Here is a 22,973-nt window from a genome sequence, read left to right as displayed (position 1 = left end):
AAAATTATTTCTGAATTTCCAAAACTGACTGGTACAAATTAGCCTTTGTTCCAAATGTGAATGACTTTATTTTGATAAGAATATTCATGACTCAAATTAGAAAAGTATACTGCTACACGTAGTGGTTTGAGAAGAGAAGAACATCACATAAATGTCCTGTTTTTTGATAACTTTTGTCTATTCATTTTTCAAGCCCTGGTAATCACCTTAGAATGTTGTTGATCACAAAAATTTCTACATAAAAGAGCAGAAATTACAAAACTACCCTTGAAATGCTGTGCCAGTTCTGAATATTATATCTGGATAAGCTCTGTTGTGCTCATAACTGCCCTGTGCTCCAAACTACGCAAGTAGTATGTGAAGACAGCCGCGGGATCCCTCCCGAGGACTTGGTAATAAGATATCCCCAGAGAGTCAAACTATTGACTCATCATGTGAGAAGAGCCTCAGCGTTTATCAGGTACACTATGGCTTTTAATTGCCATTAACTCATTTGAGGAAAGAAAATGTTAACAGAAAATGGTGGTTTACCAGGAATACAGAGAAAGAAAATGTGACAGCGTGAACACAGCGTTAACCCATGGAGGGGAGGCGCTGAATCCAAGAGATGTGAGCTGTTCAGTGACCAGAGGTGTTCTCTGCCCTCAGCTGCCTTCAGCTTCCTCCAGATGCAAGCAAGGAAAGACCTAGTCTCCAACATTACACACCACCACTTGCGCTTCATTTTATCTGTTAGAAGCAGGTCACTAAGTCCATCTCACACTCAAGGGGGTCATTAGGCTCCACCTTTTGAAGGAGCCAAGAACTGATGTTCTTGGAACATCCAAGAGTCGATATTCATCTTCTAAAACTGCCGGCATCCACAAACACACGTCATTTCCACCTGGGTTCCTCCTGGTGCACCGTCAGCGTCTCTTAGGGGCCCCCACACTGTGGGGAAGCTTTAGGAAGGACTGCTGTCTAAGATGGGCACACACATGACATCATTCAAGGTTTCTTTTCTGTTTTGGCCACACGTCCTGCGGGATCCCAGTTTCCCAACCAGGGACTGAACTCAGGCCCTCTGCAGTGAAAGCATGGAGTCCCCACCACTGGACCAGCTGGAAATTCCCTGTTTAAGATCTTCATCTCCTTACCTTGTATAAACCTTGTCCTCTTAGACATTTAGGTTACTTGTCCTAAGTTGAGCATGCATTTCATTAAGCCTCTGTTTAACCTGTCTGGGCTGCCCTGGTGGCTCAGACAGTAAAGAAACTGCCTGTAATGCAGAAGACCCAGTTGATTCCTGGGTGGGGAACATCCCCTGGAGAAGGGCATGGCCACCCACTCCAGTATTCTTGCCTGGAGAATTCCATGGACGGGGGGCCTGGCGGGCACACCCCACGGGGTCACAAAGAGTCAGACATGATTGAGCGACTAATACTAACTTGTCTAGGCTAAGTAGGAAGTATTAGTAAAAAATCTTAAAGGATAAGGGTGCTGAATGTTGAAAATAATATGAAAACTGTTCATAATGCTAAAATATATACTTAGTAAACTCACTGACATTTAAAAAATTTGCCTGAATTTGTTAAACTTGTATAGAACCTATTACATGTTAGGCACTGTTTAAAGCAGTTTACATATAACTTACTAACTAGACGTTAACTTAATATTCTTAATCATCAGGGAGGTAATGTTATTACAACTATTTTACAGATGAGGAAATTGAGGTGCAGAGAGGTTTAGTAACCAAAGTCACTCTGCTGCTGCTGCTGCTGCTGCTGCTGCTAAGTCGCTTCAATCGTGTCCGACTCTGTGCGACCCCATAGACGGCAGCCCACCAGGCTCCCCCGTCCCTGGGATTCTCCAAGCAAGAACACTGGAGTGGCTTGCCATTTCCTTCTCCAATAGTCACTCAGCTAGTCAATGGCATTTCAGCTCCAAAGTGCATAACCTTTACCCCACTCAATGCCGCCATTAGGAAGGCTAGTTAAACCTTTTAAGATAGAGATTCTATAACTTGGTGAGCTTCCTAAATGCTAGTGGGAAAACAGCTGTGGATTTGTCTTGCTTGGTTTTGGGCTCTCAAAGTTTTTAAACAGCCTGAGACAAAACAATAGGAACATAAAAGATTTGGTCTTCCCACTGGATTCAATAAGAATTACTCAAAGAGGGATTAAGGTTAAGACTACAAGTCATTCTATCTAGAACTCTAAACTGCTTCTGCTTATTATTACTAATTAAGTGTGGTGGTAAATTGTGGTGGTATTTTCATTGTTTTTACTTCTAAAAGTAATATAATTTCATTTTAGACATTAAGAGGGTAGAGAGGAAATACTTCTAATTCCATGGCTTATCCTCAAGCACCACCTCTTTTATCATTTTGCTGTCTAATTCTTAGCATTCAACTCCTAATGAAGGTAAATGAAGATAATTTAATCTTAAAGGTTTATAATCCCACTGTAGACCTGCTGTTTTATCACAAGAGAGCACCAGAAACAGGATCATTTTTCCCCCCTTTTGGCTAGCAGATGGGTTCTCCTAGAGAATTTTATTATCCTTAGTAATCCAACCTATATTAAGGCTACTTTAGACTTAAGTGTTTTATTAAACGTAAACTAGGAACAGTTCCTCGCCTGCCTCCTTCAAAGGAAGATAGGTATATTTTATATTTTAGAGTATTTACCAGGGGCAGAACCAGTCCCACTGCACACATCCAGATGGGGGCTCAGGCACAACATCGTCCCTCAGAGAAGCGTTGCTGGTCCCACTAGGGAGCTATTAATAGCAAATGAAGGTTGGCCAGATCTTTGTTAACATCCCTTCCAGAAGAGTGTCTGCACTAACTTCATGTGTGTGTGAGGGCTAAGTCTCTGAGTTTAGATGTTCTGTTTCTTAAACCGACTCTGCTTCCCTATGGTTCAGACGTTTGAACCAGTCTCTGTTCTTTCTGAAAAACGGTGAGGAAGGCCCACAAACTTTTTACAGCTAGTAAGTAGGCCAGTCCCTGATGGGCTAGTCACGTTTTTCCTGGCATTGTATGCTTTTCAAAGTCAATCACTTGTTCCCAAACTTGTTTATGCAAGTTGTACTCAGTAATTACATAATTTCATGCAGTATTACCAAAATCAAACAAATATGAGTGTGAAGAGAGTCATAATCTCTCTGAAATTACGTTGAATGCTTGAGAAAGACCTGGTATCAGGAAAAAAAAAAAAGATGCTGTGGAATCAAGTGTGGACAGAACAGATGTGAAAGTTTGGGTGGGAGGAAAGGGCAAAATCTAGAATTCTGCCCTTGGTTTGCTCCCCAAGTGTCTTGAGTCCTCACTGCGCTGAAACTAAAATGGACAAGGCTACCTGCTGCACTAGTGGATATCTTACGTGCACCCCAATCAGGAGACCCCGTTCAGAGAAGAGGTCTTAGCCTGATATCAAAGGAATGATGGGTGAATCAACTTGTATATGTTTTATGTTAAAAATAAAGTTATAAGGACATTTATTATAATTTTGTGATTCCCCATTTTAACTTGCTTTTCTGTTCAACTTACTTTTCTCTTTAACTGGCCATCGACAGATCCTGACGACACAGCAGCAGGGAGGTTCCACAGTGTGATATAACAAGCAGCTGCCAACCGCACACAGGTACAGGAACATGAATTACCTAGACCTCAGTGCTTGCTAGTGACGTAAGTACTTTTTTAAATCAGTCTCATTTTTATAAAGATTACACGAAAGTCCTTATTTCTGGGTTAGACGTGCTTCATTTTTAATACAGTAGATTTTATAACTTAACTACATATAATGTGCCTAAGCCCATTATCTGAAGAGGTGGTTTCAGATCTTTCAACTTATCCTGTAACCGTGCCTGAAGTATGTTTCCATTTTACTTAAGGCTGGCATAATTGTAGATATGTGCTATATCAATATATTGCTTAAATGCTTACAGCCCAGAAGGAAAGACTGTGACTTTTTATTTACTCCTGTAGTCAGTGAAGCTCTGCCATCATGTTAGTATATTTTTGGGAAAAGAATGACCCACACCTGATCACATACACCAGCTTTTACATTTTAACTTTGTCAGAATGTAATAAGAAAAATTAGAAAGCTCTTTACTTAATTATAGACAAATTATTAAAGTTAGTTTGTGCCGGGTGACAGAAAATCAAATGCGTTTGGGTTTTGAATATTGAAATAAGAAGCGGGGGAAGTCATACTGCAGTATGACTGTTTTGCTTAAATTACCTTCCTCTGTCTGCAGTATACAGAGGCCCCTTCCCTATATTTCAAGCTTTGTATATAAGAAGAGCCATATTAGATCAGGGGCAAGCATCTGTCTCCTCTTCCTCCTTCTCTGCAGATTCTCAAGTTTTGTTCAGCTGTCCACCTAATCCACAAGTAAGCCTCAGTCAGTCCAGGCCAACAAGTTTTTGGCCTTTCCTTGGCCCACACAGGTGCACATGTAGCTTAGATTTGCTCAATTCAAGCTTAGGGAAGAACTTATAGTTGGGAAGGAGATTTTCCTTCTACCACAGGATGTGTTTAGGGGAATAGGCTGCATATTTGCTCCTGACAGCCACCTTACCACCCAGAGGGGAGGCAGCAGAATGGAAAGATAGGAAAAACATAGGCGCTTCAAGACATGGCTGAGCCTACCTTAGGGCCTACCTAACCTTGAACTTGTTAGGAGAGATAATACATTTTCTCACTGTCTTAGCTGGGGTTTCTATTACCTGCAGGAATTTTGTATCCTAACCGATAAAAAATACAAAATTTTTCAAGAAAGCTTGTCTCGATTTTGTGTGTGTGTGTGTGGTGAAGGTAAGTATAGCATTTATTTGCAGGACACAAATCCAGGAGAATGGACAATTCACCCTCAAAAGACCTGAACCCCCTGATGCTTTGGAGCAAAGGTTTTTTTTAAGGCAGCATTAGGAGTGAGGATCACAGGTTTGTGATCAACTCATAGACATTCTTCTGATTGGTTGGTGGTGAGATAACAGGATGATGTTTTGGGAATCTTAATCATCAGTCTTCTGGTTCTAACCATTCTGGGGTCTGCATGCTTGTGGTCAGTATGTACTCTGACTGTTTGTGATCCCATGGACGGTAGCCCACCAGGCTCCACCTTCCATGGAATTCTCCAAGCAAGAATACTGGAGTGGGTTGCTATTTCCTACTCCAGGGGATCTTCCCGACCCGAACCCGTGTCTCTTGCATCTCCTGCACCGGCTGGCAGGTTCTTTTACTACTGCACCACCTGGGAAGCCTCCACCTGGTGGGGCTCTTAGTTTATATCTTAAGCAAGGTCCTGGATCAACACCCACTGTGTACCACAGACAGCAGGCATGACATGGCAGGCTTCCTGCCTCAGTTTTTTGGTGGCCTGCTTTGTGGGACCAGCATAAGCCTGGTCCATCTATTGAGCAACCCAGCCCTGTCAGCTACTGCGTGGGTGATAGGTTGAAGAGCGGTAAGAGTGAGTAGAGAGACCAGAAAGAAATTTTGTTAGCAAGAGATGTTTGTATGTAGGCTTGGTATGTAACAATAAAGGTATTGACAAGAGGAAAGGGACCAGAGGAAAAACTAAAGGAGAGATTTATGAGATAAAAATGAAAAGATTCAGGGATGAACTAAACCTTGCTGGGGGGAGGCAGGCAGGGCAGAGACAAGATGCCAAGCATGACCCAGGGGTTTCCACTTTGCATAAGTAGATGCACTGTGGTCCATTCTGAGCTCCACAGAGCATAGAAAGAAGACAAGGTTGATGTGAAAGAGCAAGAATTTAGTGTTGGACTCCTGAGTTAGAGCTGCTTTTGAGATCCCCAATGAAGATTTTTCTAGAGCAGTTTGAGACATAATTTATCCTACAAAAAGAAAACCCCATACTCATTAGCAGTGCTTCCTCCTTAACTATGGCCACCACTAATCTATTTTCAGTCTTTATGGATTTGCCTGGTCTAGACATTTTACATGGAGAAGGCAATGGCAACCCACTCCAGTACTCTTGCCTAGAAAATCCCATGGACAGAGGAGCCTGGTAGGCTGCAGTCCATGGGGTCGCTAGGAGTCGGACACGACTGAGCGACTTCACTTTCACTTTTCACTTTCCTGCATTAGAGAAGGAAATGGCAACCCACGCCAGTGTTCTTGCCTGGAGAACCCCAGGGACGGGGGAGCCTGGTGGGCTGCCGTCTATGGGGTCGCACAGAGTCGGACACGACTGAAGCGACTTAGCAGACATTTTACATAAATGAAATCATATAATATGTGATCTTCAGTGACTGGCTTCTTTCATTTAGCATAATGTTTTCAAGGGTCATGTAAGTTATATCATGTATTGATACTTCATTCCTTTTTATGGCTGAATAATATTCCAGCATACAGATAATACCTTATTTTGTTTATCCATTTATCTGTTGATGGACATTTGGGTTGTTGCAATTTTTTTGGGGGGTATTATAAATAATGCTGGTATGAGTATTTATGTACATGTTTTTTGAGTGACAAGTTTTAATTTCTCTTATTCATACCTGGAAGTGGAAGTGGAATTGTTGGGTCATGTGGTAACTACGTTTAGCTTTATTTTTTTTTAGAGATCTTATAGGTTCTTTTTAAAAATTTTGCCTGAGATCAGCATGTACACACTGCTCTATTTATTTATTGACATGTACACACTGCTTTATTTATTTATTTTTGGTTGTGCTGCCTCTTTGCTGCTGCACTTGAGTTTTCTCCAGTTGGAGAGCACGGGCTCTGGACACATGGGCTTCAGTAGCTGCAGCACAGGGGCTTATTAGTTGTGGCTTGAGGGCTTAGTTGCTCTGCGGCATGTAGAATCTTCCCAGACCAGGGATCGAACCCGTGTCCCCTGCATTGGCAGGAGGATTCTTACCCACTGTGCCACCAGAGAAGTCCTGTGCTTTTTGAGGAAATGCCAAAATGTTTTCCATAGTGGTTGCACAATTTACATTCCTACCAGCAACAAACAAGGACTCCAGTTTTTCTACATCCTCACTAACACTTGGTAATATTTGTCTGTTTTATTTTAACCATTCTAGTGGATGTGAAGTAGTGGTGTCTTATGGTTTGAGTTTTTATTTTTTTGATGACTAATGATGTTTGGGGTACAAATCATGGTTTGTATGCAAAAAGTATTTTAGTAATTGAAAAAAGTATTTTTCAATATTGCAAAGTTTTGGGGGTTTTTTTTTTGGTGTTTTTTTGGCTGTGTCCCATATCATATGGGATCTTAGTTTCCTGACTAAGGATCAAACCTGCAGCCCCTGCATTGGAAGCACAGTCTTAACCATTGGACCTCCAAGGAAGTCCTATTATAAAGTATTTTGATAAAATATATATCCAGTAGTTTAACAGATAATAATAACTTTATTGAACAGTACCATTTGAGCCATCTGGTAATAAACTAAATTTACAGAGAAACAAATCTTTTATCTTTTACAAAGAAGCTTATAATTGGGAGATATAATGAAAATAACATGTATGTAAGCCCCATTTATTAAGGCTCAAATCAAAACACTAATTACCTAACTATTTAATTTGTGGTCCATGGATTATATGCAAAATGTGGGGTTTTTTTCTGAAGAGAGGGTCTGTAACTTCCATGAGTTTCTTAAAGAATTCTAACCATTAACACCCCCCAAAGCTAAAAATGACTGCTCTAAAGTTTTCATCAGGGAAAAATGACTAATATATTCTTAATGTCTGCTTCTGTTTACGTTTCTTTCTCACTATTAGTTCCTGATTAAGTTACGCATTTTGCTTTGGTTACCATTTTTCCTAGTCAAGACTTTTTGGGTCACAAAGTAAAGACATCACTTCAAACTAGTTTAAGCAAAAAGGCCTTTATGGAAGGCTCTCGAGGTGGCTGATGGAATCCGAGGGCATCCAGCCTGCCTTGGGACCCACAGAGGACTGGCCCAGAAAGCCGGCAGCCTGCGCCCCTCGCTTGCGTTCTCTCTCTAATTGTCCGCTTGGCTGGTCCCTGAGCGAAGCAACTGCCACTGCAGATGCGGGCCCCTGACCGCGTGCCTGCCCTCGCTCCCTAGTTTCCAGTCCTCCGTTCACTGCCCTGCGGTGATGACTAAATAGCATCTCACAGCCCCAGTGCAAAACTCTCAGGACTGAGACTCTTAGTCCCACTGCTAGTCCCATCCGACTCTAGCCAGGAAGGCCGGATCCTGTGGACCAAGTGTGACTGCCCCTGGGTCTGAGCAGAGACAACTCTCAGGAAAGGGGAGCAGAGGCCAGGGGACATCTGGTCTGTGTCTAATACTCCAGTCAACTGAAAATCAATTTGCATGTCTGTCTACCTGACTTTCAGGAACTTTTCATTTATCTCTAGAATCTGAAATAAAACACCCTCATGTCCTGTGGAGAAGATAATCAAGAGAGAAAACTCACTGAATTTACTTTTAGATCAAAATCTCCATTATGTTATCTTTATTGCCAACCAAGCCTTGAGTGACTTATGTCACTTCTCGTGTTATAGTTTCAGATCCTGGCCAGCATCACCACCACGGCCACACCCACCCTCACACCCGCTAGCCAAAAAGACGTCATAGTGTTTCTGTTCAGTTGCTCAGTGTCTGACTCTTTGCGACCTCATGGACTACAGCACACCAGACTTCCCTGTCCTTCACCATCTCCCAGAACTTGCTCGTGGCCAACTCTTTGCAACCCCATGAACTGTAGCCCACCAGGCTCCTCTGTCCATGGCATTTCCCAGAATGCTGGAGTGAGTTGCCATTTCTTTCTCCAGGGGATCTTACTGACCCAGGGATCAAACTCGCATCTCCTGCATTGCAAGTGGATTCTTTACCACTGCCTCCTTGAATATTTAGCTTAAAAGTTGTCATGGTTGGCCTGTTTATTTTTATCAATCTGAAAGAGGTGAATCCCAACCTATAGAACCACATATATATTTTATTTCACAAATCCTCTCCCATTTCCAAGAGTGCTATGAGTTTTGTTTGTATGTGTATTTTTTTTTTAATGAATTTAAATGAATATTGCTTTGAAAATTAACTGACTATTTTCCAGTATCTGGTAGGTTAATAAAGGATGTGGAAACCACCCTGGGGAATCTGTTCAATCCAAGGGACCCAGGGGACCCACGCCCTGTTATCCATTCATAGCAGTGGGTGGCTGCTGACACTCCCTTCAGCTTCTGATTCCAGCCAGAGTCTTGCTGTCATGGCCTTCACAGGAGGGTCATACCCAGATTAATAAGAAAGCCTGGAAACCATTAGCTTGTTACCTAAAAACTGGGTTTTTCTCTTGACAGACATCAGGCCAGAAGACAAAACCAAGCACAGAACTCATATACACAGAACTCATAGCATTCTTGGAAATGGGAGAGGATTTGTGAAATAAAATATATATGTGGTTCTACAAGTTGGGATTCACCTCTTTCAGACTGATGAGTAGAAGGAGGGATTTATTATTACTTGCAGCAAGTAAGAACACTAGGGATCTTTCCCAAAGCAGTCTCTCTCTGAAGAGCAAAACTGGGGAAGTCTTAAGCTAAAGGTACATACATACTCATGAAGGTCTTTGAGCAGAGGAAAATTCAGCATAGAATAGAAAATTCAGTATCGAATGGGGCAAAGATCGACAGAGGCCAAGCTTTAGTTGATTGAAATCAGGAGGGTCGAGTCAGCACTTTCTGGCTTCCACATGGAAAGGAGCCTTAGTTCCTGCAGAACTCAGACATAAATCAATATTATGTATATCCCTTGAGAAAGAGCTAGGACTCTGCTTTATCATTTCACTATTTTTTGACTGCCTTTTCTCAGTTCCTGTATTCCTTTGTTCCCTTAGCATCGTTAATTACTGAGCCACGTTAAGGCGAACACTGTGGCTAGGCTTAGAGCCCAAAATGACTTCTCTTATGTTGAGAAAGCCATTCCTGGTTCTCTTTCTCCAGGGACCCCCTAAACTATCTGTTTTAAGCTCAAGGGTCCTCTACCTGGGCTTTACATCAGCACCCCCATTCTAGACCTCACAGTCTCTGAAGATTAAAAGCTTTCCAGGTGACACACGTCCCCCAGGTTTGAAGATACTACATTCGATGGAATTTTCAGACAAAATGTGTAGCATAAATTGCAAAACAGGGTAGGTTCCCCCCCCCCACCATATTTCAGTTTCATTATAAATATGTCCCATTTAGTACAAAACTTGGGAAAAAAAGACACCCACCTCAACGTGAGGAAATCACTGGTACTATTTAATTATATTTTCTGCTAATTTTTTTCCTATCCATATTTTTAAATAACTGAGGCCCCAGTGTAAATACACAAAGACTATTTGGTTTTATTTTGTACTACTAGACACCACAAAGAAGCATTTTCCCAGGCAAGGCAGGCAGTAGGATTATCCGAAAATGAATGAAAATCCTTCCATCACTGTAAGGTCCATCCCCCCCATCTTACTCCTAGCTTCACCAGGTCAGAACAAGAACTCACCAAAGTGTACAATGTTAAAACACAAACATGCCAATGGCAAGTCAGAACGCACTGGTTTTACCTCAGCACCTCACCGCGTAAGGGCCCTTTTGATAACAGAGCTCCGTTTAGGGACACTGAGCTGCCTCCCCTCAGAGTCTAAGGGCCACTTGCTTTGATGTGCAGTGCGCTTTAAGGTGCCTGGAAGTTCCTGAGAGGGCCTGTAAGTCAACAGCACGGATTTTTGAGCCATGACCTGACCTGATGTCCCTTCCCTACCTCTCCCAAAGGCAGCATGTGTGGGGCAGACAACGGGACCCCAGCCCCAGAGGGAGCATCCGTCCCTCTTCACCACCGCCGGAGTCACAGGAGGGAGCTGCCAGCCAGAGAAGGCTCCTCCTGCCCTCGAGTGAAGGTGTGGCCAATCCTCCTGGAGTCCTCGTTAAGAGTCCTTGTCACTGGGCAGCCGCCCTCTCTGGAAATCTGAATTCTCTTTGAATAGTTTCTATTTCAGTTAGGTTACTGTGCACAAGTATTTTGCATAATTATGGGGGGTGACTCGGGGAGAAATGAAACAGAGAAATGATCAGATACATAACTGTACTTACAGGCACACACATATAGATTGTCCATAAAGTACAAGTGTAAAGATTATGTATATGTGAAGACACATTATTTATAAAGGAGAGTGAGCTTCATTCTAGACCACAGTCCACCCCACCTGTCACTTATGATGCACGGGCAGCTGTGGAAATGCCAGAGCCTCCCTCTGAAGCCCCACCAGACAATACAGATCTTCCTCAACTTGCAGAGGGGTTACTTGCTGATACTCCCATCATAAGTTGAAAATGCATGTAACCTACAGAACATCATATGTTAGCCTAGCCTACATTAAACATGCTCGGAATACTTTAACTTGTGTACTTAGTCAGGCTTCCCTGGTGACTCAGTTGGTCAAGAATCTGCTTGCAATGAGGGAGTCCTGGGCTCCATCCTTGGGTTGGGAAGATCCCCTGGAGGAGGGCATGGCAACCCACTCCAGTATTCTTGCCTGGAGAATTCCCATGGACAGAGGAGCCTGGTGGGCTACAGTCCATGGGGTTTCAAAGAATCAGACATTAAACACAGAACACTTACATTTGCTTACAGTTGGGCAAAATCCTGTATCACAAAGCTTCTCATGTCATTGACTGAGCGCTGTACCGAAAGAGGAAAACAGGGCGGCCGTGAGGGTCTAGAATGACTGTAAGTGTATGAATTGCTCACCCACGCGATCACAGGGCTGACCAGGAGCAGAGGCTCGCTGCCCCCACCCAGCATCACCAGGGAGCAGGCCGCTAGTCCAGGAAAAGATGAAAATTCAGAATTTGAAGTACGGTTTCTACTTGCTGAGTATCACTTTCACACCATCCTAAAGTCGAAAGATTGTAAGTCGAACTAAGCTGAGGACTCTAGTGTACACTTAGTAACAGAGGAAAGGCCTTTGCCCCTGCAGGGCCCAGATCCAGGCTTTCCAACTTTGTTTGCATAAAAGAACACTGTTTACAAAGTAGAAATGAGCAGAATAATTGAACAAGAATGGCGGTTGTCTTTCGGTAAAGCCATAAATTCTTTAGCATTTGAGTCAAACTGAAACCTTAATAATCGATCCCTCTAAAAAAGTCATTCCAAAAATGTATTTCATTCATCAGGATGTTGCCTTTTTCCAAAAGAAACTTGAAGTGGGTTAAGATAAAGATGTGTACACGTTAAGATTAACAAAGCAGACATGAACAGGACAAGCGGGAAAATGAGGAGAAGCAGAAAACCTGACCTCAAGAACCAGCTAATCTCTGACGATCAGCCTGGGCTTCGAGGGCAAGTTTATAAGGCACCTATCAGGAAACCTGAAACATGGTATGGGCTAATAAATGGTGGCCAGTGTTATCATAATTCATAACCAATATTACATTTATGTTCTCAAATTCCCATTTTATATATTTTTTAATTTAGATTTCCCTGTTTTTCCTTTTGGCTATGTTGTGCAGCTTGCAGAATCTCAGTTCCCTGGCCAGGGATTGAACCTGCGCCGTTGGCAGTGAAAGCACAGATCCTAACCTCTGGATCGCCAGGGAATTCCCTCAAATACCTATTTTATTTCACCACATGAAATTGCAGCTACATTCATTTTTAAGGCTTTAAAATAATTCTGGAACAAAATGTCATTGGGTTGGAATCTTCTGGTACAGCCCCATACCAAACTCCCTCTTCTGAATCAGGATCATCTGAACCTTGCATTTCAGCAAATAAAAAGGAATGATTAAATTAGCAATGTGCTTTTCCCATACATTTAGCTCTTCCATCTCTGACTAGAAAGTTTGGAGGCAATAAGGTCCCCAGTATTTTGGTTTGAAAAACATTTCTGTGATTCTTGGTAGCCATGACACACAAGAAAAAAGGACTTCCCTGGTGATCCAGTGGCTAAGACTCTGAGCTCCCAAGGCAGGGGCCCCTGTTCAATGCAGTCAGGGAACTAGTTCCCACATGCCACAACTAAAGATCCCCAAGCTGCAACGAAGATCCTGTGTGCCGCAACTGAGACTGGAGCAACCAAATAAATGCGTGCGCTCAGTCGTGTCCAACTCTTTGCAACCCCATGGACTGTAGTCCGCCAGGCTCCTCTGTCCATGGGACTTTCCAGGCAAGAATACTGGAGCAGGTTGCCTTTTCCTATTCCAGGGATCTTCCCAACCCAGGGATTGAACCTCATCTTTTATGTCTCCTGCATTGGCAGGCGTGTTCTTCCACTAGCACCACCTGGGAAGCTCTTAAAAAGGGGGGATTCATTTTGATATTTGGCAAAACTAATACAATTTTGTAAAGTTTAAAAATAAAATAAAATTAAAAAAAAAATGGGGGGGGATAAAAAGAGTAATTTCCATTTTCCCCATCACCTATAATGGAAGGTTTCAACTGGGAGACTCTCAAACGATATTTCCAGTGCAGGTCAGAGAGACAGAGAATTGAACCAAACGGGATTTTTCTGTTATCCTTCATCTTGATCTAAGACGCTGCCCTCAAGGACCAGCTTGTATAGCCGATGGCCCCAGCACAGTCCCCGCAGGTCTCCCAGAAATGTCTTGTGTTGAAGCCTGGAGAGAGTGTCCCACTTTGTACAGCAGGCTGTCGCCGGCACCAGGGGAAAACTAGCAGATTCCACCTGGGCACGAAGGCCAAGTCTCCCTTCATAGCCCTTCCTTTAGCTCTTCCGTTTGCCTTCTGCCAGATCCTTAGGTGAGTCCATCCTGAGATTCACCTGAGATGATACCAGAAGGTGGTTTATAAAAGCCTGGCCTCTCCCCAGGCGTCTAGCACAGTGCATGACGCATACGTGCTCAGTAAGTAAATGAGAACTGAACTGCATCCAAACAAAAATGACCCCAATGATTCAAGTTCAGTCCAGAAGGGAAAAAAAAAAAAAAAACCCTCAAAAGAGGAGAATGAGCTGTCAGAATAATACTGTCAAAATGAGATCCTCTAGATTTTCCCATATATGAGTCCTCCTCCTCCAGTCACACTGGTTGGATGTCCCTTCATGTCTGTATTCATTCGAGCCTCCTCACCTATCAGAAACCATCATCGGCTATTATCATTTAGTAATTCTATCTTGATGAGATTAACAAGATTGGAGGTGAGAGGGGGAACAGCAGATGGAATATATTCTGAATTGATAAGATAAAGAAGGGAATGTGGACATGGACAGTTTGCATCACTGATCAATTAAAAAATACTCATTTCCTGAAAAGAAAATGTGTGGGTTCAATGCGTCTTTGTTGTTTTAGTCACTAAGTTGCGTCTGACTCTTTTGTGACCCCAGGGACTGCCAGGCTCCTCTGTCCACAGGATTTCCCAGGCAAGACTACTGGAATAAGTTGTCATTTCCTTCCCCAGTGAATCCTCCCCATCCAGAGATCAAACCCATGTCTCCTGCATTGGCAGGAGGATTCTTTACCACTGAGCCACTAGAGAAACCCCAATACCTTTCTACTTTTTCTCAAAAAAAAAAACTGTATTTGCTTCCCATGCACCAAATGAATGTAATTTTCCTGGATTTATATCAGGCTAAAAACTACCCCATCTCACTTCATTCATAGTTAAGAACCTATAAAAGCTGCCTCCTGTCCACTGGAATTTTTATTTAACCAAAGAAATGATCATTAATACTAACATATACATTGTTTACATTGTGATTATGCAAAGCAGAAAATTTAAGAGAGTAATTTGACTTGTGGAGTCTTTCCGTCATTGTTAAATTCTCTAACCGTCCGCCACTACAACCCCACATTAAAATCTTCAGAAGTGAATTTCAAACTTCATACAAATGTATTTTAAATTAGTTTGCACATATAGAACATGATTTCAGGGTCTTCCCTGGTGGTCCAGTGGTTAAGACTTCTTCCAATGCAGGGGGTGCAGGTTTGATTCCTGGTGGGGGAGGTAAGATCCCACATGCCTTGGAGCCAAAAAAAAAAAAAATCAAAACATAAAACAGAAACAGTGTTGTAAAATTCCATAAAGACTTTTAAAAATGGTTCACATCAAAAAAGGAAATCTTTTTAAAAAAGAAACAAAACATGATTCCACTTGTGATGTGAACCTAGGTACACAAGCCTTTTATGGCATTATCAGGATTGTTGTTTAAGTAAAATTTCCAGCTAACATATGGTAGTTGTTAGAGGTGCTTAGCCGAGAAGGCAGTAGCGGGCGGTCGGGTTCAGAACACACCACTCAGGTCCTCTGATGGCCACGGGAGAGCCTTTTTCCCTGACTGCTGAGCGTTGAGACCTCCACCAATCAGCCCAACACCCAGTCTCTCAGCCAACAAGCAGCAGATTGTTAAGAAGCTTTTTTTCTTGTTTTTCTCCTGGAATGTTTCCACTTCAAGATCAAAGCCATGCTTGGAAATATCACTGTGTGGTATCTACACTGATTTTTTTTTTTCTTTCAGTGCAAAACAAGAAGGATTGGAATTGGCCCAGTGGTCCAGAAGCTCTTATCCAGAGACAAGTGAAGGGAGGCTATACACCCTCCTTGCTTTACCTCTGATCCCAGAGGCTCGAGCCCCCAAGGGTCAAGAGCCGGGAAGGATAGGCCCAGAGCAAACTAAGCGGGGCCTGGATTCAAAGAAGTTAGTACACAGGTGGGAGCACTCGAGTCCTGGTCACTTGGGCTAACCACCACCCCTTACCCTCCTCTCTGCCCCATCCTGCCCCGCTCTGCTTGCTCCCACTCTGCCAGTCTCCCTTCACTGGTGAAACGCCCTTTAACCAGCCTGGTCCACCCTGCAGCCGATTCCCAGCCTCTGCTCTCCCCTTGTCTTCTTCACACCCCAGTTTCCACGGCCACCACCTCCTCAGCTGCTCCCTAAACGCTGCCGTTCCTTGGGTTTCTGTCTGGGAGTTCTACTTGAGTGATTTCATGCACACCCCTGGCCTCAGCTGCCTCATTTGGTAATTGTTTGCAGCCTGGATTTCCAACCTGGGCCTCTCCTGGTATCCAAGCTCCGGCTGCCTTCTAGCAGGTTCCACTGAATGGTCTGCTAGTACTGCCTTCAGCGTGCGCTCTCTTCGGACCAGCCTCCCAGACGTGCCTCACGTGTGGGGGTCTGGAGCGAGTCCCACTTGACTCCGTGCCCGTTTATGCAGTGGTTGGCACCAGTGGCAGCACTTGCAGGCGTTAGGAGACCCAGCAGAGTCCACCTGGGCGCGGAGAACGAGCTCTCTCCACACGTCCTCCCTGAGCTCTTCCTTTTCCCTTCTGCCAAATCCGTAGGCAATTCCATCCTGAGATTCACCCGACACAGTAAAGTGTTAGTCGCTCAGTCGTGTCCGACTCTGCAACCTCATGGACTGTAGCCCGCCAGGCTCCTCCATCCATGGGATTCTCCAGGCAAGAACACTGGAGTGGATTGCCATTTCCTTCTCCAGGGGACCTTCCCAACCCAGGGATTGAACCCTGGTGTCCCACATTGCAGGCAGATTCTTTACTGTCGAAGCCACCAGAGAAACATCCTTCGATTCACCTGACATGACCAGTTTATAAAAGCCTTAGCCCCTCCTCAGGTATCCAAGTGCGTGGTAGGGACCTGCTCCCCAAACCAGCAAACTTTCTGTCATGCCTTACTCCTTCCTACACCATCAACAGCCAACAGAGCTCAATTCTACATCCTAAATATTTCAAGATACTGTCCCTTTCTCTCCATCCCACCTCCTGAAGCAGGCTTCATCACCTGCATCCTCTAAAAGCTTCCAGATTGCTTTTCATCACTTCCCTCTCTTCATGTCTCTCTAGTTATTTTTCTGAAAACACAATCCACCACTTCTGCACACATTCAATGAGTTCCAGTTGCTTGTACTTTAGTAAAGCCCAGCCCCAGTGTGTGGTGCGCCAGGGCCTCTGCAGGCGACTATACCAGCTGCATTCTGGTCACTCCCCAACCCCCCCATCCCACTGGGCTCTCTGTCTCCTCAGCTCTAAATGCACTTGGCTCTGCCTGCGAAACACCCGCTTACCATTTAAAAACTTAGTTTAGACATGAGAAGCCCCAGTCCCTTGGGCAGAGTCCACCGCAGCTCCCTGTGCTCCGTGGGCCTGCCAACCTAACCTCCCGGGACTCACGACTGGGCTGTCCCCTCACCCACCACCAAACCCACTCCCAAGGGTGGTGCTTTCAACAGGCCAGGTGCTCAAAAGTGCCTGTGCTTTTGATTCCACGAGAGTAAAAAAGCTGGAAAGCCACAGATCCGTTTCCTAACAGTCTTGTTATGTTTGTATTCTCTTCCATCCCCACAACAGATACTGTCTACATAAGAATCTAATCTGGTGGGTACTTATTGATTTCTAAAAGCAAAGAAGAAGCTCTCAATGCAGAAACTTCACAGTGGAAGCCTGTTTGGGAGCCATCAGGCACCACCCCCGGGGAGCGGTCAGTCTTTACCTGGACAACCTCGAGCCTGGCAGAAGAGGGCAAGGTAAGGAGGGAGAAGAAAAACTAGAATCGCCAACACTACAACAACCCCTCATACGTGTCTAGATGAGCAATTCATTTAAGCCAATAGAGAAGTAATGGTCTTAATCAACTGCAAAGAGCAAATGACATTACGTGGTGATCAGATATGAACTCAGGGTAGGAAGGCCTGGGGGCCTCTGCTCCATCTCTGATCCGTCTCTTCCCCTCTCCTACTTCTGGCTTCCCTGCTGTTTAACGGGAGCCTTGCAGAGGCTGGCTCATCAGAAGGCTGGGGAGCTGCTGGGGAAAGGCTGTCGGGGGCAGGGAGGACGGAGGGTGGTGAGGAGGAGACAGAAGTGTCACTTGGGTTGTGGAACAGCAGGGTAGTGTGGGACCTTCTGTCCACTGCTTTGTCCCCTCCTGGAATTCGGGCTCTGGTCGCCTCTCTCCTGGACTGTTTCCTTTGATGACTAAGCTCAGTGTCCCACCTCCACCCTCATTGCTCTGGTCCCCAGGCGGCCACCAGAGCAATGCTCCAAGGGGCTAATCTAACCTTGTCTTTCCTCTGCGTCCCGGGGCCCAGTGCATTACAGGATTCACTCGTCTACTTCAGCCAACAACTATGGGCCCCCCAGTCCTAACCCCTGTCCCCTCTCACCTCCCATTCCAGTTGATGGGTCTCAACTTGTCATCCATCACCTCTGTACTGGCTCTGCCCTTCTCTTTGATTGGAGTCTCCTTTCAAGATTTAGGTCAGGTGTCTTGTCTTCAGGAAGGTGTTTACCTTGTTGACCTAAAACAAACAGACTGCCTGTCATTTCTCCAAGAAAGATGGATCAGCAGAGAATTGTGGAGGAGAGCAAAACTTGCCACCCTAGGGCTTCCCTGGTGGCTCAGATGGCAAAAAATCCGCCTGCAATACAGGAGACCTGGGTTCAATCCCTGAGTTGGGAAGATCCCCTGGAGAAGGGGATGGCTACCCACTCCAGTATCCTTGTCTGGAGAATTCCATGGACAGAGGAGCCTGGTGGGATACAGTCCATAGGGTCTCAAAGAATTGGACATGAGTGAGCGACTATCACAGACAACATGCCTCTCAGTCTTGGGGATTATTTCAAGCTGGAAACAGTCAAGGCCCAAAAAACCCAGAAACTTTGACCTTCCCACTAACTGCCTAAAAGAATTTGCATAGAGATGTCTGTTCCCAGAATAGAGCTGCCCCAGAGACTTCGGCAGAAAGTATGGACCAGAGTGGTAGGGAAAACCCCTAGAGATCAGGGTCCAATCTGGGTCCCAATGTCTCTGCAGGCCCAGAAGACAGATGTTTATTTACCAAACATTTGCATTTCCATCTCCTTGTGAAGTGCCCTCCTCCCCTTTGAAGTCCTAAACCACACCCAACAGCCTCTTTTGCCTTTGGCTGTTCAAGGTGAGGGCTTGGCCCCATTTTCATGACTTGCTGAGTTTTCCTGGGTCTCCTCCATGAATACATATTATTGAAATTTTGTTTGATTGTCTCTTGTTAATCTGTCTCATGTGCATTTTATTCTTAGACCAGCCAGAAGAACCTGGCAGGGTAAACAAGAATTTCTTGCTCCCCTACAATTGCAGCTAGGGGTCTGAGCCATGGTAGTCAGGGGAAAGAGATCCCTTTTCTGGTGGCGGGCGTGGGAAGGGAGGCGTGGGGGCAGAGGAAGAGGAGGGCTGTAGTAAACGCAGAGTCTGTGGCTTTCCATTGGCTGAGAGCTTGCCAGGAAAGGAGTCTTTCTGCTTCCTGGTGGGCTCTGCGGTCATCACGGGGCCTGAGAGCTCCCTCTTCTGTTCTCCCAACTCCATTTAAAATAAATCGAGGGGGACTTCCTTGACAGTCCAGCGGTTAAGAGTCCAAGCTCGATGCATGATACTGGTTGCTTGGGGCTGGTGCACTGGGACGACCCAGAGGGATGGTACAGGGAGGGAGGTGGGAGGGGGGTTCGGGATGGGGAACATGTGTATACCTGTGGCGGATTCATGTTGACTTATGGCAAAACCAATACAGTATTGTAAAGTAATTAACCTCCAATTAAAATAAATAAATTTTATATTAAAAGAAAAAAGACTCTACTTTTCACTGCAGAGGGCACTAGTTTGCCCTGGTCAGGGAAATAAAATTCCACATGCTGTGTAGCACAGCCAAAAAAAAAGTTGGAAGAAAAAGAAAAGAAATTGAGGTTTCTACCTAATTTTTACAAAACATATAGATATACATATAGACAAACACAGAGATAGACACATATGTTCATACACACACACACACACACACACACACACACGCACACACACAGCATACTACACCACACGTTGACACTGGGCTAGATCCCTTCCCTGGACCCCCCCCAGCACCTCATCCTGACCTCATCCGCACTGAACCAACCATCTTTTACCTATAAATCTGTCCTATCTCACTGATAAACCCCTCCAGGTCAGAGACTGTGCCCCTCTCAACTTTAACACCCTGTTTTCCCCCACACTCTGTCTGCTTCATAGTGGGCCATCAATAAAGCTTTGCTAACTGAACCCAACCCTAAGGGTGACCAAATTTAAAACCGATTACCCTCTTCGAGTCCCTGGGCAGACTGCAACTACCTTTCATGGCAATGGACAGTATCACACCCCTCCCCACACCCTTCAAGTCTTATCCTTGCCCCTTAAAGCATACACAAAAATTGTACTCCTAAAACCCAGCCATTGGCTGTTGAATTCAAAACCCTTCTCCAATTTGAGATATTCCACAGAATAAATGGAGTCAGTGCCGTTTCTAGGCAGCCAAAAGGAAACAGAAAAGGGACTAGCTTAAAGTTTCATTCAGCACTCACTCACTTTCCCATTTATCTCCTTTATTAAGACCTTTTGAAGACAGAAACTACATCTGACAGTTCTTTCAATTTCCCACAGCTCCTCACAGGATGCTTTCGATACAAAAGACAAAGTGTTGCCAGAGGAGACAGGAGAGGATGGACATGGGCCCTTTGGACCCATGGACATGGGTTTTCCAGAGGAGAAAAATAACACGTAACATGGAAATGTAATACACGCTTCAAAAGTACATGTCACCACCTGTGTGCATCGCAGGAACTCAGCTGTGTTTCTGTCTGTCCCACGGCAGTTTATACACCTGAATCAGCTGCTCATCTGGGTCACACACAGCCACCACCACAGGCTTTGGGACCAGACAGCTCTGGGTGGAATCCCAACTCTCACCCACCAGCTGTCCGCCCAGGGCTAGCCTCTTGGGCTCAGTGTCCTCACGGGTAAAGAGAAGATGACACGCCTCGCAGGGATGGGGCGCTGTCACCAGGGGCGGTGTGCTCTTCAACAGTCAGTATTTGTCTTTCAAACTTCAAACTTTTGATTTTGCACTTTGTATTGGAGTATAACCAACTAACAATGTTGTGGTAGTTTCCAGTGAACAGCAGAGGAACTCAGCCATACAGAGACATGTGTCCCTTCTTCCCCAAACCCCACTCCCATCCAGGCTGCACACGTAATTGAGCAGAGTTCCCTGTGTTATCCAATAGGTCCTTGTTGGTTATCCATTTTGACTATAGCAATGAAACAGTCACTATCTGATTGTTATTGTTATGTGGGTCCTCAGTATTATCTGAAATGAGAGCAGAGATTCTGAATTAGAGCAGGACACTATTCAATTATTGGTGGAAGTTTGGCAATTTGGAGAGTATAATGGGAGAGATCACACCTGAATATTTCTAGAGCCAAACAACAAATTAGTAAAGAAAGTTTACTTTAGGCACTAAGACCACTGCCTACATAGGGCACTTCTTTGGCAAAAGAAGGTGGGGAGGAGGGGGTCCAGCTGGGCCCAGCACGTGGAACAGGGGAGTGAGGGAGTGGCCGACCACTGACAGAGGGTCAGCTCCGAAAGCCCCTTTAGGTCTCTGGTGGCAGCAAGTTCCCACCCGGAGAGGGGGAAGCAGCCCAGGAAATCCAGGGCTCAGGCGAACCTGAGCCTGGACCTTAGATGAATTCCACCTCTCAGGCAAAAGCGGTCAGCAGCCGCACAGAAGCCCTTTCCAGTGCTGGTGAAGCCTGGGCTTCTCTGAGGCTCCAGGACTGGCCAGACCCCTCTCCATGGGACTGGCCGTCAAGCACAGTGGAACCAAGATGGAAACCGGGGGGTCATTTGGAGGCCAAGGCTCCCTAAACCCACAGGAATCGGGGGTGGGGGGAGGTGCTTAAACTCTGTAATTCCTGCCTGCCTGAGCACTGACTCAGGAAACTGCACTGAAGGGAGAGCATCAGAGAAGTCAGTGGTCCCAGCTCTGAGCAATTGGTGGAAGGAGTCAGGAAGACGGGATGCAAGCCACACGTCCAGCCGGGTTCAAATATGTTGTGTTATCCATCATTGACATTGGTCAACTTTTTCCCTCCCAGATGCATCTTTGGATCGAGGTGCAGCTACCTACCTATGGGCACATGTCGTTAACTTGCAGATATTTTTATTTAAGAATTTTTAAAATTTATTTAGGCTGCAACACGTGGCTTGTAGGATCTTAGTTCCCTAACCAGGGATTTTTTTTTTTTTAATTTTAATTGGAGTATAGTTGATTTACAGTGTTGTATTAGTTTCAGGTGTACAACAAAGTAAGTCAGTTATATATACACATATATCCACACTTTTAGATTCTTTTCTAAAGAATAACAGGCCATAACAGTGTAGAGTCCCTTGTGCTATACAGCAAGTTCTTACTAGTTATCTTATTATATAAAAATATAGTAGTGTGTATATGTCAATCCCAATCTGTCAATTTATCTCTCCCCACCTCCCTTACCCCCTGGTAACCATAAGTTTATTTTCTACATCCATGACTCTACTTCTGTTTTGTAAATAATTTCATTTGTACCCACTTTTTTTTTCAGATTCCACATATAAGTGATATCATATTTGTCTTTGTGTCTAACTTACTTCATTCAGTATGACAATTTCTAGGTCCACCTGTGTTGTTGCAAATGGCATTCTGTTCTTTTTTATGGCCGAGTAATAGTCCATTGTGTGCAGGTACCACGTATTCTTTATCCATTCCTCTGTGGATGGACATTTAGGTTGCTTCCATGCCCCGGCTATTGTAAATAGTGCTACAGAGAACACTACAGTGTTTGACCAGGACTGAGCCCATGCCCTTGCCAGTGAGAACACAGGACCACCAGGGAATTCCCTGCAGATATCTTTATAATAACATCACCAGCATTTACACAGTGCTTTTTGGATTCCGAACCACTTTCATAAAAACCGGCTCACTTGTTTCTTGGAATAACTTGTGAGGTAGAAAAGGAGGTGATTTTTACCACCTGAGATATATTTTGAAGCCTAAGAGAATTTGAGGTGTCACACAACACTTGATTTGGGTTTCAGAAGAAGGAATAGGAGATTGCCAAGCATACTTGGAAGGCTGCTTTCTCCGGAAGTGATGGTCATTTGCACCATTATATGCATGCCAACCCATCCGCCCAGTCACTTTAATGCTGGACCAAAAAGTTGGG

Source organism: Bubalus bubalis, chromosome 1 (genome assembly GCF_019923935.1).
Source record: "Bubalus bubalis isolate 160015118507 breed Murrah chromosome 1, NDDB_SH_1, whole genome shotgun sequence".
Taxonomy (NCBI): Eukaryota; Metazoa; Chordata; class Mammalia; order Artiodactyla; family Bovidae; genus Bubalus; species Bubalus bubalis.
This window is presented reverse-complemented; position numbering follows the sequence as displayed.